The sequence below is a fragment of the Vicugna pacos genome, chromosome 4 (genome assembly GCF_048564905.1).
Source record: "Vicugna pacos chromosome 4, VicPac4, whole genome shotgun sequence".
Lineage (NCBI taxonomy): Eukaryota > Metazoa > Chordata > Mammalia > Artiodactyla > Camelidae > Vicugna > Vicugna pacos.
In genome coordinates this window covers 22291551-22307548 of record NC_132990.1, presented here as the reverse complement: position 1 = coordinate 22307548, position 15998 = coordinate 22291551, and the positions used below count along the sequence as shown (strand labels likewise).

General features: G+C 38.4%; 1 protein-coding gene across 1 annotated transcript in view; it reads left to right on the top strand.

Annotated features, from left to right (window-relative positions):
- ADAMTSL1 (ADAMTS like 1) overlaps window positions 1-15998 on the top strand; it is an 827290-nt gene that overhangs the window by 205294 nt on the left and 605998 nt on the right. The window contains exon 2 of the mRNA XM_072959360.1: window positions 13908-14027. The gene's annotated coding sequence lies outside the window, so the exon portion shown is untranslated. The remainder of the gene's footprint in view (window positions 1-13907; window positions 14028-15998) is intronic.

Here is a 15998-nt window from a genome sequence, read left to right as displayed (position 1 = left end):
TAGAGCACTTTATTTTATAAATCCCTTTTCTGATGTTAGCCCATGTAAACATTATGTAAAGTAAGTAGTAATGCTTTCTTCCATTTACATATGAAGGACCTAAGGACCTCAATTTTTGAGTAATTTTCCTAGATCACACAGCAGGGAAGTGGTAAGCTAAGACATTCAGGTCCCATGACTCCAGATCTCATTTAGAAAGCAGGACCTCTGTGGGTGCAGTGGGGGAGAAATTATGCTTAGAGAGGGTGGAGAAATTATGCTTAGAGAGGATGGGGAAAATGCATAGAAGAATCAGCCTTTAAGGATCGATGCAGTTTCAGTACAAGGAGATGAAAGGAGGGTATTCCAGGGAGAAAGTACAGCAAAGTTCAATTTATGGATGCAGAAAGTGCAGGACATGCTCATGTAAGGGCTGTGGTTCCATGCATGGGTTTGGAAATCATCTGTCCAGAATAGATGGTTGACTCATTGAGAGCTAATAAAAATCCAAGGGCAAGAAACAAAAGAGACAAGAAAAGTTGCCAATCGACAGAGCCCGCAGATCACCTCTGGTTAATGGGTGAAAGGCGCAGAAGGAGCCACCAAATGAGAAACCAAGGGAATGGCCAGAGAATTAGGATCATTCACAATCATTATAGAAACCAAGTGGGGAAAAGACTTTCAGGAGAGAGCGTATGATCTTTATGGATGATGACTGAGGAAAAATGGTTGAAAGACCAGCCTTGGTGAGCTTGAAGAGACAGAGCAGTGACTACAGAAGTCAGAATGTAATGAGCAGATTGGTGAGAAGGAAATGAAGATCGGGAAGGAGATGAGGAGGACTGAGGTAGGTAGGTTTCCTCTGTCTCAGAAGTAGCCCTTCCAGACTTTGACAGTTCTCGAATTTCCTTCTTCCCTTTGTCACGCAAAATGCCTTTAATTAATTCAGCTTTTTTCCTGTGATTTCCAGATTAGTCACCATTCGCCATCATATTTTCTTTCTTTAGGAATTGTTGGTTTGTCGGTTGTCCTTCTTAATGTTTGGAATCTAATAATTAACTCCATACCCCATAGTTACGGTCAGTTGAACATGGAGTAGAAGACAGCTATCATATGTTTTATTTCCTACACTGTATTTTTAACTTCAGCCCCCGTTTAAATTAGCCACATTTCATTGTTGATGCATTGAGCTTGCCATCGGTTATGATCCCATGTCATCCACATCCTGTACTTGCCAACTATTACGGGAGACAATCCAAATAGGGGAGGACACTGGAGCTGTGGGGTGGAGAGGGCGCGGGACTGGCATCCAGAAATCTACATTTTAGTCTGGGCTTTGACACGTTAAATATATGCTCTTGGGAAAGTCAGTCAACTTCTTTCTCGACTAGAGGAAGCTAAGTTGGATGGTTTCTAAGCCTCTTTCAATCTCTAAAACTTTTGAAATTAGTAACTGATAACAAAGAAAGACCTTCATGAATTTACTACTCAGATATTTATAGAACTTAATCCTGTGCCAGGCACTGCTAGGATTTCAGAATATAGTGGCGGACAAGACAGAGGTGGTTCTCATTTGTGGATTTTAAAGTCTTAGGATCACATTTTGAGGCTAACATTACTTGGTCAAAGTAGGGATGAATGGGTGAAAAACAAAGACCAGAAAGTGCCCTCAGATCATTATTGGTTAAAAGGTGTGCAGAAGAGCAGTGGCCTTGAGGATATTCAAAATACAGGATGAAGAATAAAGTCTCTGTGTTTGGAATTATACCAGTAAGTAGCCATTTTACATTCTTTCATAGCTATCAAATTATGTGAGAAATAAAATGGTAAACAAGAGACTAGAAGGGTATGGCCAAGGGTAAAACTTTTCCCAAGGACCTAGTATTTGCAGGAAGTACAGTCACTTATATTGAAGAAGAAGATGTTAATAACAACATCATTCATGATATGACAGTGTCATCTGAATTTGATGGTATCTACCCTAAATGTAAAAGTAGTGATGCATACAAGAAAACTCTTGCAGTAGGCCATCTTGAAATGTATAGGGTGAGACACAAAATCAGCAGAGCCAACTAAGAAATCATTATTTTTCCCTTAGTTCCAACTGAAATCTGAAAATTCTGACATCTTAAAATTCACTTTTCAACATATGTGAATAATCCAGAAGGAAAACCAGACCCCTTTGTGTGCTTCTGAAAGCAAACATGGGCTATGAAGATGAATTTCTCCGTTCTTCTTAAGCTACCATGGTATTTTGGCTACCTAGCGCTATATAATGAGTTAGCCCCAAAATTAGTGGTTTAAAACAATAACTATGTTATTATTACCTCTCATAATTTTGTGGGTTGACTGGCTCCATTGGATGGTTCTTTTACTCCACTGGACATCAGCTGGGGTTGCACTCATCTGTGAGCTTAATCGGACTAGAAGGTGCAGGATGGTTTAGTAACGTGTCTGGTGCCTTATCAGCAGGGCCAGGTGGAAGGTTGAAATCAGCTGGGACATTGGAATGTCTGAGTCTCTGTACATACAGTCTTAGAACTTCTCTTCCACATGCCTTTCTGCTTGGTTACTTCATGTAGCCTGTTTAGCTGGGTGCCTGGACTTCATACTTGGTGACCCAGAGCTCCCCAAAACATAAAAGTGGAAGCTGCTGGGCCTTAACACTTAGGCCTTGAACTGCCACGGTGTAATAATACACATATATAATCAGAATTCCATTTCTCTTTCCACAAGAAATACATGGGCTGAATTTCAGAAATAACTTGGGAGTTGAGAGCAAAGATGTTTTGAAGAACTAGCTGCCATCTGTGTGAAGCACACTAAGAATGACAGCAATGGGTGCGGAGGAAAGAGTGGACATTTAAGAATGCCTGCTATGCATTAAGTATTGACCTCCCATTTCTTGGGTACTTTCTTGAGATACTGAGTAAATATTTGAAATTCTTCTAGTTACATATACAGTGTAAATACTGATATACATTTCTCCCAATTTTTTGTGTTTACATTTTTTAGAGACTGGGCCACGGGGTATGTGTGGGCAGCAGGGGGAGGATGTGGTGAACTCACAAACTTCTGAGTCACCCTACTGATACCATTAAAGCACTATCCAGAGAATTGTGCTTTGATTATTTTTTCAAAAGGGTAATACATTTGCTTGAGTCCAAGCTATCCTATTTTTTCCCCTGAAATATTGGCCCATGTAGGTGAGACTTTTAGCCAGGGGTAAGAGAAACTTCTAGAATTTGTGAAACAATAAAATCTAACTTGCCCACAAAATAATTTAACCTACTATCTTGATCCTTTTGTATGGAATTAAAGTCATTGAGCCAACTGTGAGTATCTGATGTGTCTGCGTTTCACTGCTAGGGTGAAGAAGAATGCTAGGAAAGGGTGAACTTGGAGCCAGGTCATGGTGTTCTGGGTACGGATCATGGATCAAAATCAGAGCTGTTTCTTGTCCACCAGTTCTGATCATTATTTCTCGGTCTGTAGAGAATTGACTGAGACTTCAGTGCAGAGAGAGTAGAGAGGAGTGTTTCCACCGTTTTGTGGAAACAAGGTGGCCTTTTTGATAGAGGTAGGGGTGGTGAATTGAAACAGTAGGTCTAGTCCAATAGTACTTGGGTAAAAAGAAGAAGAGATGCTGTGTTAGTTTAGGTCCAGAAACAAGTGCCAACATGAGAATAGGAATGCAAGAGATGTATTGGTGAGTAAAGGAAACAAGGCAGAGGAGGTCAGAAAAGCCATCAGCCTGTAACTCGGGCTGTCCCTAGTAAAGAAGAGAGAAGACACACAGGTTGGGTAGAAAGAGTCTTAGATTAGCGCCATGCTAGGAAAGGTTTGGCTAGACAGTGGAGTCCTTGAGCAGAAGTCACCTGTCAGAGGAGCTCTGCACCTCTCAGGAAAGGACTTGCTCTGACATCTCCGCTATGCTCAGTTATTGGTTAGGAGCACCAGTGGGCAGTAAGTAGGTGAATTCAGAGGATGGCATCTGGGGCCGTCTGTTGATTAAGTTCTGCAGTGGAGGCTCTGGGTGGCACGTCTTTATGGCCCTCAAAGAAGCTAATGTAATGTAAATAAGGGTGAGAAAAGACACTCCTGTCCTAATTAGTATCTTCATCTTCATTCAGAATGAGTGGTACCCTGACTTCCAACTCCTCTTAGCTAAGCAGCTCTCTTAAGAAATACCTAGATAATAATGTTGATCTGTAGAAACATTTGCTAAGTAAACAATGAGAAAAGTTGATTTCTACCATTGCATGTGTACATGGACGTCTTTATGTTCTATTTTTTTCTTAAAATTCTCCTCTAGTTGCTCAGTTCTCTCCCTTAATTCTTGGCATGAGTGAGTGTTTCATTTTACATGTACAATTTAAAGCACACAGGCACACACACATGATTTGAAGACCATGCCTGTTTCTCCTTGTCATTAGAAGATGTGACAATAATGTGCCCTTCCACCTAGGAGTAGAGCATAAAGGATTCCACTTTTCCTGATTCAGGTGTTCTTTCATTGTCTAAGTGAAGATCTGAATCACAGCTGTTACCAGTGTTTGGAAGCTTTGTGGCTTTAGAATTCGGGAAACTGTACTCTGTTCCCCTTTTGATAGGAATGGAGTATGATGTGTCTTAAAATTTTTGTGAAAAATAAAGAATGGGATTGGCTTTATATTTTGGGGAAGTTGGTGCCTTTACTGAGTTATTTGGCTGTCTTGCCATCATATATATATACCAATGCATGTCTCAAAACCCACGTATTTTCTCTTCCCTATACTTAGGAAGACAATGTTCCTCTTCTGGAAAGATAAGAGCTTTGTAAAGATGGTGTCTGATTTTCTTAGCACTTTCATTTCCACACCAGTGTTTCTAGCAAGTGATGGAAATGCCACAGCTTAGCTCTAGATCACTCCCATGTTATACACAATGCCTACCCTCCAGTGGAATTCCTTTGTTACTTTTTCTTTACCCTCTAGTACAGAAAGGGTAAACTTCCCAACATTGTTTGTTTGCTTTATTTTATTTTATTGTTTTTTATTTTTTAAAGAAGTCTTGTCTTGTCAAGGTAGATACCCATCTACCCTAAAGATAAACTAGATTACTTTTTAAGCATAACTTTTCCCCCGCCCCTGTACAGGTTTGCTAGGGTAATAGAGTTTCTTTTCATTGACATTCTGGGACAGATCTTTAATTTCAACTACATCTGGTCACCTTGCCTCAACTCATATTATAGCTGTTTCTGAAAATCAGACCTGAACTAAGTAGGAACATCTGTACCAAGAATTATGAGGCCCAGCTGAACACTTCGGACCAGTGTGTCCCATCTCACTTCTTTCTGCTCTAACCTTTAAGCAGTTATCTTTACAGTCCTTCAAAGTAGTGATTAAAGTTGGTAGAAGAACAAACAGAATACTGAAATGTTTTTAAGCTTCAAACACCAGGTATATAAATGTCAGTGGCTTCAGTATGGTTGTAAGAATGTTTTTATTAATTCCCCCCGCCGATCTTGGGGATTGTATTTAGCCCTTCCTTCAGGGAGTATATAACACTGCTAATCAGCTCGTAGAGTTGTCAGCCATTAGCTAGGACACCTGAAGCTACTTCAAGAAAATTTTGATTTTCCCAGACACACTGGCTGTAGATGTAGGTATGAATATAGGCGTAGGAGCATCGCAAAGTCTCTGTCTAAAAAGATTTAATCACACCCCTAACACAACAACCAAAAATACTTTCAAAGATAAGCGGATGATTTTCTAAGTGGACCCTTTGAACAATGATAGCAGTTTATTCAGTAACACTGCTTCCCTGCTGTCTGTAAAAATTTTTGAATGTGTGCATACTAAATTGCTGAATTCTTAGGCATGGTAAGCTGGCTGAGCCTCTTCTGATGGGTGACTGTGAGTTAGAAGACATTTATAAATATTTTGGTATATATTCTCATAAACCTCTGAAATACTTCCTCTGCATTTTAATCAGGAAATTTCTTTAGTAAGATTATATGCCCATAATGTTTTTCTATCCTTTATGATTGAATTATTCTTTACTCATTTCCCCATCTTATTATATTAGAATATTCTAACCAGTAATGCAGTTATAGGGATTAATGAAAATGGGGTCACTGAGAGTAGATTAGATTCTTTTCCCATAGCATTTGGGTCCATTAGAATAGCCCTACCAGAAACAGGCTGTCAAGTGGTTAATTTCCTTCTGAAAATCAGGGACCCTTGTTTATTGTCAAGTGGAATTTACTGATATCAGGCAAAGTCAATTTGTTACCAAATGTCAGGATCTTTAATAAAGTTGAAAAGATGTATAAATATATTTTTCTTTCAAATCTACTTCTTAGTTGATTTAAGCCTGAAATTTTGTCTGGAACTATTTTCATTTTTGGCCTAAGCCAAATACATCAATATTTTAAGGGCCAGTGATAGGATATTCATCCTTTGGCTCAATTTCCTTCAAACCAGAAGTTACTTGTACTTTCACACTGGGAACAGATTTTATCTTGCTTCCTTTGGCTTCTTCTGAGTAGCTTTGATTTTGGGAATCAGATGGTAATGATATTGGGTGGCAGGGCTACTTTGGGGCTCTTTGAATCTATGTAAGTTCTCATTATTTCCCCCTTTTACTTAGCAGGAATTCTCAAAACTGGAGCTAGAGATTTTTTTGGCTCCAAGAAAACTTTCTCTTCAGTTACTTATTCAGTAAACATTTGTCCTCTTGTGCCAAGAACTCCTAACCCTGACCCAATCATTTCACTACTCACTAGTATTTAAGTATAGGTGTGTATTCAGATAACAAAGTGGCCAGTTACTTCAGTTGTTTTAATTATTATTCTAATCTGATCAGAATTTATAACTTCACTGTCTTAATTCTCAGTCAACTATGAACCAAAATATGAGCATAAATATACTTTACAAAGTCCTTTTGGTAGGCAAAAAAAATTTTTAACAGTGTGGCTTTCAGTGCTGCGCTTTGTAAGTAATATTGTAACCTAAATCCTACCCATGGGACATAAGCTTGACTACGTTTGAGTTTTCACAGAAAAACTAAATAAAGAAAGAAGGACAATAAAATGATAATGTGAGGGTAAGTTTGTATGTTTAAACTTATTTCTACATCCCCTTCTCCCACCCTGGAAGTAAATGGCCACCTCTCCTGGAGTTACAGGAACATTATAGCTGCTTGAAACCTCAGGCCTTAATCCACTCCTGTCATCAACATTACAGTTTCTATAGAAATGATGACTCTTAATGATGGTAGAGGTTCCCCAATGTGAAGCAGTTGCTATGTATTTTAACTTTCCATATTCTAGTCACAAGTCATAGAGCAAACTTGTAAGAGATAGGAAATTCTAAGGGGGAGTTTTTATCTTTTCTTTCAACAAACATGTGCATGGTGAACAGACCATCAGTCAGAATTCTAACCAGCATTCTCTGGATCCACTGAAAGGCAGGTCAGGCAGGGAAACGGTTGGTGCCAGGTTGTGATGGGAGAGAGTTTGCAGTAGAAGATGAAAGGTATTGTATATACCTGGTTTGAGTTTCTGACTGCATCCCAAAGCCAAAGGCAAAAACTTTAGTATTCAGTGACTTTTGTTGTAAACTACCTTTGCCTCCTTTTCCCCTCTAATAGGGTAGAGAATAGAGAGTTATTTGAAAACTCCCTTGTTTCCTGTATTTACCTATGTCCCTCCCTAAAACCTCTATATGGTTGATCGCTCAGCCCCATTAGAGAGAGCATATCCCACAACAATAAATTGCTTCCATGCCTTCCTGGATCTAATGAGGTTCTATTCTGGGAGCTGGTATTTCTACATTCCTGGCTTCTCTAAGGAGTACTTTGCTGTGCCAACGAGCAGAAAGAGGAGTCACTGTTTGAAGCAGGAAATCAGACTGCAATTGGAGAAGCAGTCCTCATCATAGGGTACAAATTCTAGCACATGGCAGTCTTCATGCTTGCTGAGGATCAGTCCTTCTTGGTCTAGAAATCCTGTAGAAACATATAGATGTCTCAGTAATGATTACTTGTTTCTTGCCCTGTTCCTGTGGGTGAATAACCAGATTTGAATCCGGAGGAGACTTGCATTTTTAAGAAACACTGTCTCTGGTCCCTAATCCTAACATAGCCACTGGCCATGTACAAAATTCTTCCACTTCTCACGTTTCTGTTTTCCCATCTGTGAAACTAACACTGCTGAACCATAAAATACCATGGGGTGCCAGTTTTCATGCATTTTTATGATATGGTGACTACTTTATAACTGCAAGAGGAGCTTTGACATAACAAATGTAACTATATTTTCCAAATGAAAAATCAGGAAAACTGGTCTGACCATCAGAAATAGGATTTTTAAAATCTAAGTTTTCCTGGAAATTTTCAAGTTTCATGCAACATTTAGTTTGTTGAATTCAGGGGCTGAGATCAGTAAACTAAGGAGCCATGGTGTCTGTTCCCAAGGAATTAACCGCCTTTCATAAGGTGAATGCAGTGCTCTCATCAATGTGTTTTCTTAGAAAACCAATAAAGGGAAGCCTAAAAATGATGAAAATCAGTATAAGTTTGGGTTCTCTTTGTTGATATTTTCTGTTGGCATAAATGGGCCATTCGAGACGGATCCATGTTACATGTTAAATATCAGTGCCCCCCAGTGTTCTTAGCTCTCATACCTTCTCATTCTCTATGCTTTCTCTTGGCAAGCTCTTTCAGGCCAAGTACCATCGACTGCCCATGTGATGCCCAAACTTACACATTATCTCCAGATGAGTTTCTTTCCTAGGTACAAAGCTCAGCTCTTTTTGCCCAAGGCACCTTAGCTGCTACTTCTCTGAAACCAAATTCCTAATCAACCTGAATATTTGCTCCCCCTCCTATATTTTCTGTTTTGTTGAGAGTATTATATCCACTCTGCTCTTCTGGTCAAATCCAGACAGAAAATACGGACATAACCTGAGACTTATCCCCTCTATTTATTTGGCCACCAAATCTTCTGGTCCTTTCCTTTCCCATCAACCCCTTGGGTCTTCATAAATTCTCATCTGAGTAATTACGATTTGAAACTGGTCACTTTGTCTCCAGTCTTACCTCCTCAGAACCATATGCACACACTTCCAAACTCATAAGTTCAAGCAAGACACTGGCTGCTTAGGTCTTTCAGTGACCATGATTCATGATCTGGCCCCTGCCCACTGTACAAATTCTGTTCCCATCACTTGCTGATATGTACCTCCTGCTCCCAACATGCCAGATTGCTTAAAACATACCAAACAAAATTAGGTATCTCATGCCTCCATGCCTTCTTCCAGGCTGCTCCCTTTTTGTAGAACAAGAATCTTCCTTCCCCACTCCCCTTTCCCTTGTCCAGCTGGTAAGTTTCCATTCTTCCTTTAACCCCACTTTAAAATCTTTCAGAATCCTTCCTGGGAGAGGTAATTGTCCTTGCTCTATATTCTGGTGACATCTTGTGCTCACCTAGAATTTTTCATTGTATTAATTAAGGTAGATTAACCACAGTAAGAAATAGTCTCTGAAATAATTAGTGGTTCAAACACAGTAGACTGTTACTTCTTTTTTCTCCTATTTTTTCTTTATAATTGAAGTATAGTTGATTTACAGTGCTAGATTAGTTTCAGGTGTACAACCTGGCGATTCAGTACTTCTATAGACTACTCCATTTTAAGTTACTATAAAATAAGAGCTATGTTTCCCTATGCTGTACAATACACCCTTGTTCTTTATGTATTTTACACGTAGTAGTTGGTGTCTCTTAGTCTCCTGCCCCATTTTTGCCCCTTCCTCTTCCTTCTCACATTATAGTATTAGGTAAGTGAACAGGTCTTTGGGTGGGCTTCCTTCATGCAGCATTCAGGGGACCAGGCTAATGGAGCCTCTGCCGCCTTTAGCAATGTACTCCATGATTTTCCTGAAGCTGCCTCCATTCCAGACTTGAGGGTGAAAGAGTGTAGAGGAGGCAATGTGGGAGCTTTTTATGGGCCAGGCTTGGTGGTATCACCCATCACTTCGACCAGCTAAAACTCAGTCTCACCCACCTTATCTGCAGAGGAGGCTTGGAAATGTACTTTAGGTGTGAACCAAAGATGATGAGAAAATGGTGGCTTTTGGTAACGTCTAGTCATCTCTGCCACATCCATGTACTCATTAGAATGGCTTTACCCTGAAAGGAAGAAATATGTGCTATAGTGGAGCTCCTGTCATTTGATAATACTTGTGTAAATGTGTTTACACATGAAGGCATGAAAGAGTAAATAAGGTAAAGTACTACTTTGGATTTAAATAGTAATTAAAAATCAGCTTGAAACAGAAGTATAAGATTTATATATTTATGTACATATTCATGTATCTCTTTTGTTGTAACAGTGTTGGTAAAACACACAAAATATTGTTATCCATAGTTGATAGATACAGATATTCACAACTAACTTAATAGCAATGAAATTAATTTGGGTATTTTAAATTGTCTAATTAGTAATAATATTCATGGATAGAAATTAAACTAAACCAGATATGCACAAGATATCTATAGGGGGAAATGATTATAATTACATTCATCTAACATATATTCTTATCTGTCCTCAAGATTAAATTGAATTTTAGTTTAATGAAGACCTTCTGCCTTGGTATCATATAAAGTATTTGATAAGTTGAGCATCTTGGTGAGAATTATGTGACTTACAAAATGTAAACATTCTTGGGAAAAATAAAGAGGCAGAAACTCTAAAACAAAATACAGTTATGGTTGAGAATTAAGTTAGAAACTAAGCGAACAAGATGTTTGCTGATCATTTTTGTCACGTTAGTGAGGGTTCAGTTTTTATATCTGACATCTATCTCACTGTTTCTGTTGGAGGATATTTGAATCATTTTTGTCTATTTCTTTAATCAGTTTACATAAAGAGACGTGTTTTCCACAGGCACAAAGGTTCTCACTGAGAAAATGAACCTAAGTTTATAGGTCTTCTCTTTTGCTTTTAGCTTTTAAGAACTATGGCATGGCATTGCATGGCTAAAGATGGCCACCATTTTGAATAGTAGAGTTACATTCAAAATAGCCTACGATTTTTAGAACAGTGATTTGTAAGATGTGAGATTAGTAGCAATCAATATACATTAGTCTTTTGGAAAACAGTGCAGTTAAAACACATCATTCTAGGTTACTTTAAGTTTGGTTCTTGATCTTTTTCAGAAAGATTGTTACATGAGTGCAGCTAGGCCCTATCTAGAACTTGAAGAGCTGTGAGGGGTCCTGAATACAAGGTGTATGAATTTGGAATATACCCAGGAGAAGGTGGGGAATCTTGCAAACTTCTGGGCTGGAAAGTTACATAGTCAAGATGAATTTTGAAGTGTATTTACTGTAGACTCAAACAATTGTTGAACCTCATGAGTTTAAAAGAAGTAAGAGAACATTAATTTTAAATATAACAGGAATTTAGGTGAGCAAGAAGGATACATTCTCCAAAATTAGTCTTTGGAATTCTACTTGTTTCATACTGGGTAATTCTTATGAAACTTAATGTAGGAAAAGAAATAAGATAACCTTTCATTGTACCTCTTCTCTTGATGATTCTATCAGTTTTCTCTTGCTGCCATAACAAATTACCGCAGATTTAATGGCTGAAAACAATGCAAAAGTATTATCTCACATTTGCTGTAGGTCAGAAATCTGGCAAGGCAAGGCTGGACGTACTGCTCAGAGTCTCACTGTGCAAAAACAAGGTATTGGCCAAAGATGTAGTTCTCGAGGGTGAGGGTCCTCTTCCAAGGGTCTTTCATTGTTGGCAGAACTCGTTTTTCTTCTTGTCCTTCCCACGTAGCCCCCTCCATCATCAGGCTCTCAGTGGCAGGTCAAGTCCTTGTCACCCTTTGAATCTCTCTGACTTCCTCTTCTGCCCTCAGCCCAGAGAAAGCCCTGTTTTTAAGGCCTCCTATGATTACATTGGTCCTGCTTGGATAATCCAGGATACTAACTATTTTGACGTTAACAAATAAACTTAATTATATCTGCGAAGTCCCTTTGCCTCATTAAGCGACAGATTTACAGAGATGACTCTAGGAAGTGACGGTGCCCAGGATTCTGTTTACCACAGTGATATTGACTGTAATGTATAACACAGAGGCCATTTATATATAAATTATAGAAAATTATACAATCAATTTATTATGAACTTTTGCAGGTATTCCAGTAGGTAAAAAATAATATTATGAACACCCATATGTAGCTTACTGATGTTACCAATAGCATAAAAAGATAAAAAATTCAAAATGTACAAAACTTGAAAAGTTGAACCAATGTGAAGATAACTTAGAGATAATATAATACTTACTGTATTATCCATTATAGATATTATAAATATATTCAAAGAACTTCATGTATGTTAAAAGCTTGATTTTCTTTTTATTGAAGTTAGGCAGTTTACAATGTGTCAATTTCTGGTGTACATCATAATGTCTTAGTCATATATATACATACATACATTTGTTATCATATTCTTGTTCATGATAGGTTAATACAAGATACTGAAAATGGTTCCCTGTGCTATACAGAAGAAACTTGCTATTTATCTGTTTTATATATAGTAGTTAATGTTTGCAAATCTCAAATTCCCAATTTATCCCTTCCCACCCTCTTCCCTACCTGGTAACCATAAGTTTGTTTTCTGTGCCTCTGAGCCTGTTTCTGTTTTGTAGGTAAATATCTTTTTTCTTTTTTTGGATTTCACGTATGAGTGATATCATATGGTACTTTTCTTTCTCTTTCTGGCTTATTTCACTTAGAATGACAATCTCCAGGTCCATCCATGTTGCTGCAAATGGCATTATTTTATTCTTTTTTATGGTTGAGTAGTATTCCATTGTATAAATATACCACAGGAGCTTAGGTTTTTTTATTTGTTACTTGAGCAGAATGTGCTTTTGATAGTAATAATGGCTGTTATGTATTGAATGCTTATTATATGCAAGTTGCTGGACTAAGTACTTTATGTGTATTATCTCATATCTTCTCAACAATCCAGTAATACTGATATCTTTCCTGTTTTAGGATGAGTAAACTGAGGCTCAGAGAGAGGGTAGGAGGAGGCCTGGGTTTCTAGATTATTCCTTGAATTTCTAGGAGTCACTTAACAATTTGTCCTTCCCTGAAGGAGGTTTGAATAACTCAGTAGCAAAATGAGATAATAAACAAAAATGGGTTTTTGATTCAGGCTTGTATTTGAATGCTGATTTCAGCACTTACTAACTTGGCAAATTCCTGAAACCCTTCTGCTTTCAGTTCCTAATTTGTAAAGTGTGTTTAATAACAGACACCTCCTAGGGCTGGTGCAAGATAGCATGTGTAAAGGACCTGGTGTGTGATAAGCTCTAGATAAAAGTTCTTCACTACCTCCCTCCAGAGTAACTAATGTACATCTGTTTTTAAAGCCCTGCAATAACTCAGAAAGTCAGTGGTGGGTGCAGGCTAGCTCCTTCTTATCTGGTAGATAGTTAACAGGACGTCAAGATCCACCTAGATACTCAGATCCACAGGACTAGGGATAGATCCATGTGGATCCAAGACCGCTATGTAATACATACACATGAATAGCCCAATCAGTAAGTCTAGGAACCTGAGCACGCTGGATCTGGCCTCAAAGATAACTTATAATCACTGAATTTTGACATTGTACACCAGTCAATTAAGATGTGCCAACTTAGCAGGGGGCTTTCCTGGCATGCATCCAATGAGCCACATGCCAGAATGTTCTAGTGGCTCTCACATTAATAAGTATTTGTGTGCATTGTTTTTGATTGCTCTAATCAGACTTGAAATGAATCCAAGAGGTTTCTACAATTTGGAGACATTAATTCCTCGGTGCCCCTTCCCTCCAGACTCTGTCTGTAGGCTTAATTCAGCTATCTTATCTCTCTAGGTATGCGGAGACCAAAGCCAAGGGGCTGTTTTCCTGCGGGAATTTACACTGATTCGGAGAGAGAGCCTTCACGATGATTTCCTGTCTGACCTCTTGAATAGTCACAAAACTGAAGACTCGGTACAGTGCCTCTTCTTTTTATTCTTAGAAACACTGAAGTTCAGTTGCTAATTCTGACTGGTGGTGCTGGTTGATTTTAGCAAATCTGAAATGGTTTGGATGGTATTTTCATATCTGTTAGCAGGGGAGGGAAGAAAAGTGATATGACAGTGGACAGACTGTATGGGGCAACTTTCTGACTTTCCTGTGTCTGGCAACCTTCAAATATTTAACTCGAGCGTTGAAGTTTCTTTGGGGCCTCAAGTGGAAGATTCACATTAAAATAACTGATGTTTTGCCAGTGAGTCTGAACTTGAAATGGTAGTGATTTAAATGAGCGAAGAAAAAAGGAGATTTATATGTAAAGACCAAATTGTTTTATGGGTCAGTGAAAATTCCACCATCTTCCAATCCTGGCTTCTTTGTGGATATTTTTACTTCAAAGTGTTAGTCATATTTATTTTATTAAAGTTTGTTTCTCTGGTGGTGGTTTTGAAAAAAAGTGAAAGTCTAGAAAAGGAGCTCTCAAATGAAAACAAGTAGTATAGCTGACTGGAGATGTCAAGTTATAGGCCCCTCTCTGCTTGATCAAGGTGTGACTTGTTATTTGCACTTGGTGTGAGAATTGGATGGATAACTTCTAAGAGTTCTAAGTGAGGCTTTTCATGGTGATGACCTTGTGCTCAAAAGTACTCACGTGGGAATTAGAGGATGCTGTGTGCACAATAAGCCGGTGGGTTTCTTGTCCAATCATAAAATGGTAGGAGAATCCCTCCAAAGCAAATACACCTTCTCTACCTTGCTTTTTTATAGCCTTCTCTCATGAAGGTGTTTGGCGTATTTATTTCATAAACTTCTCTTCCAGACCCTGAGTAAATTGTCTCTCTGAGTAGCCACTCCCAGGTGACCTCTTAACTGTTTTTGTCATTTCCATCTTCTCTATGATGAGCTTTCACATCCTTTTCAAAGCTTGTGTCCCAGCATGGGCAGAAACAGTGTTGATGTTTCCCAAGGGTACTATGATTAATTTTCAAATGCTTCACGTACTGTATATTTTACTTGTAAATATATGAAACTGGGAAAACGCAGAGACTGCCTTTTAAACTTTCATTGTTTGCTGAAGGCTTTTTTTGTGATCTACTGTGGGACACACGTGTTGCCGCCTAAGTTTTATGACTTTGTGAGTGAACAGTATCTAATAATGTTATTTTCATTTTTGTCCCATTTAGTGTTATTCAGTATCTGAAGTATGTTAGCTCATTTTGGATTTGGTTTAGGCCAAGTCCTGGAAAGTGCTACTATATGGATACTATATACATATTTCATGTCTAATTATTACATAATTTATACCATAAAGGAAATTAAATAATATAAACTAATTGTGAACATAATGGAATGGTCAAAGCCATGCCACTAAAAACAGTTTTTGTCACTTGGCAACACTGAAGGGTGTCCCGAACTTTATTATTATATAATATTACATGGATTTACATCACAATGGAAACTGTGTGCTGCCGAATTTTCCCAAATCTACTGAGGTCATAAGTAATTGAGTTGGGGGAAGCCTTTAATAAAGCTGAAAGAGAAACTATCGACCAACACAAACAGTCAGAACTGGAGTTGCACAAGAAAATGTGAGGGAAAAGGAAAGATCGAAGCTTCCTGAATACCAGCAGCTAGTTCAGCCTCTTAATAAGTTTACAAAATTCTAACAATTTCTTTGGGAGGTTTGTCTCTCTGAGAACTTCATTTGATCCAAAGGATAGCAAACTTTCAAGTGTAACTTTACCTTCCAAATAGGCATGAATAGATAAATCACCATAATCCCTGTGTTGGTCCAAAGGGAAGAGTTCAAACATGAGTTGTCACTTGTATTAAGAGCCAGAGAAGTGAAATTCCTTTTGTGCCTCTTTTATGTGAATTTCTGCTACATTGGGAGAAACCTTGGCAGCAGAATGGGAGAATCAGGAACAAGAAACCTTCTTGGTGTAG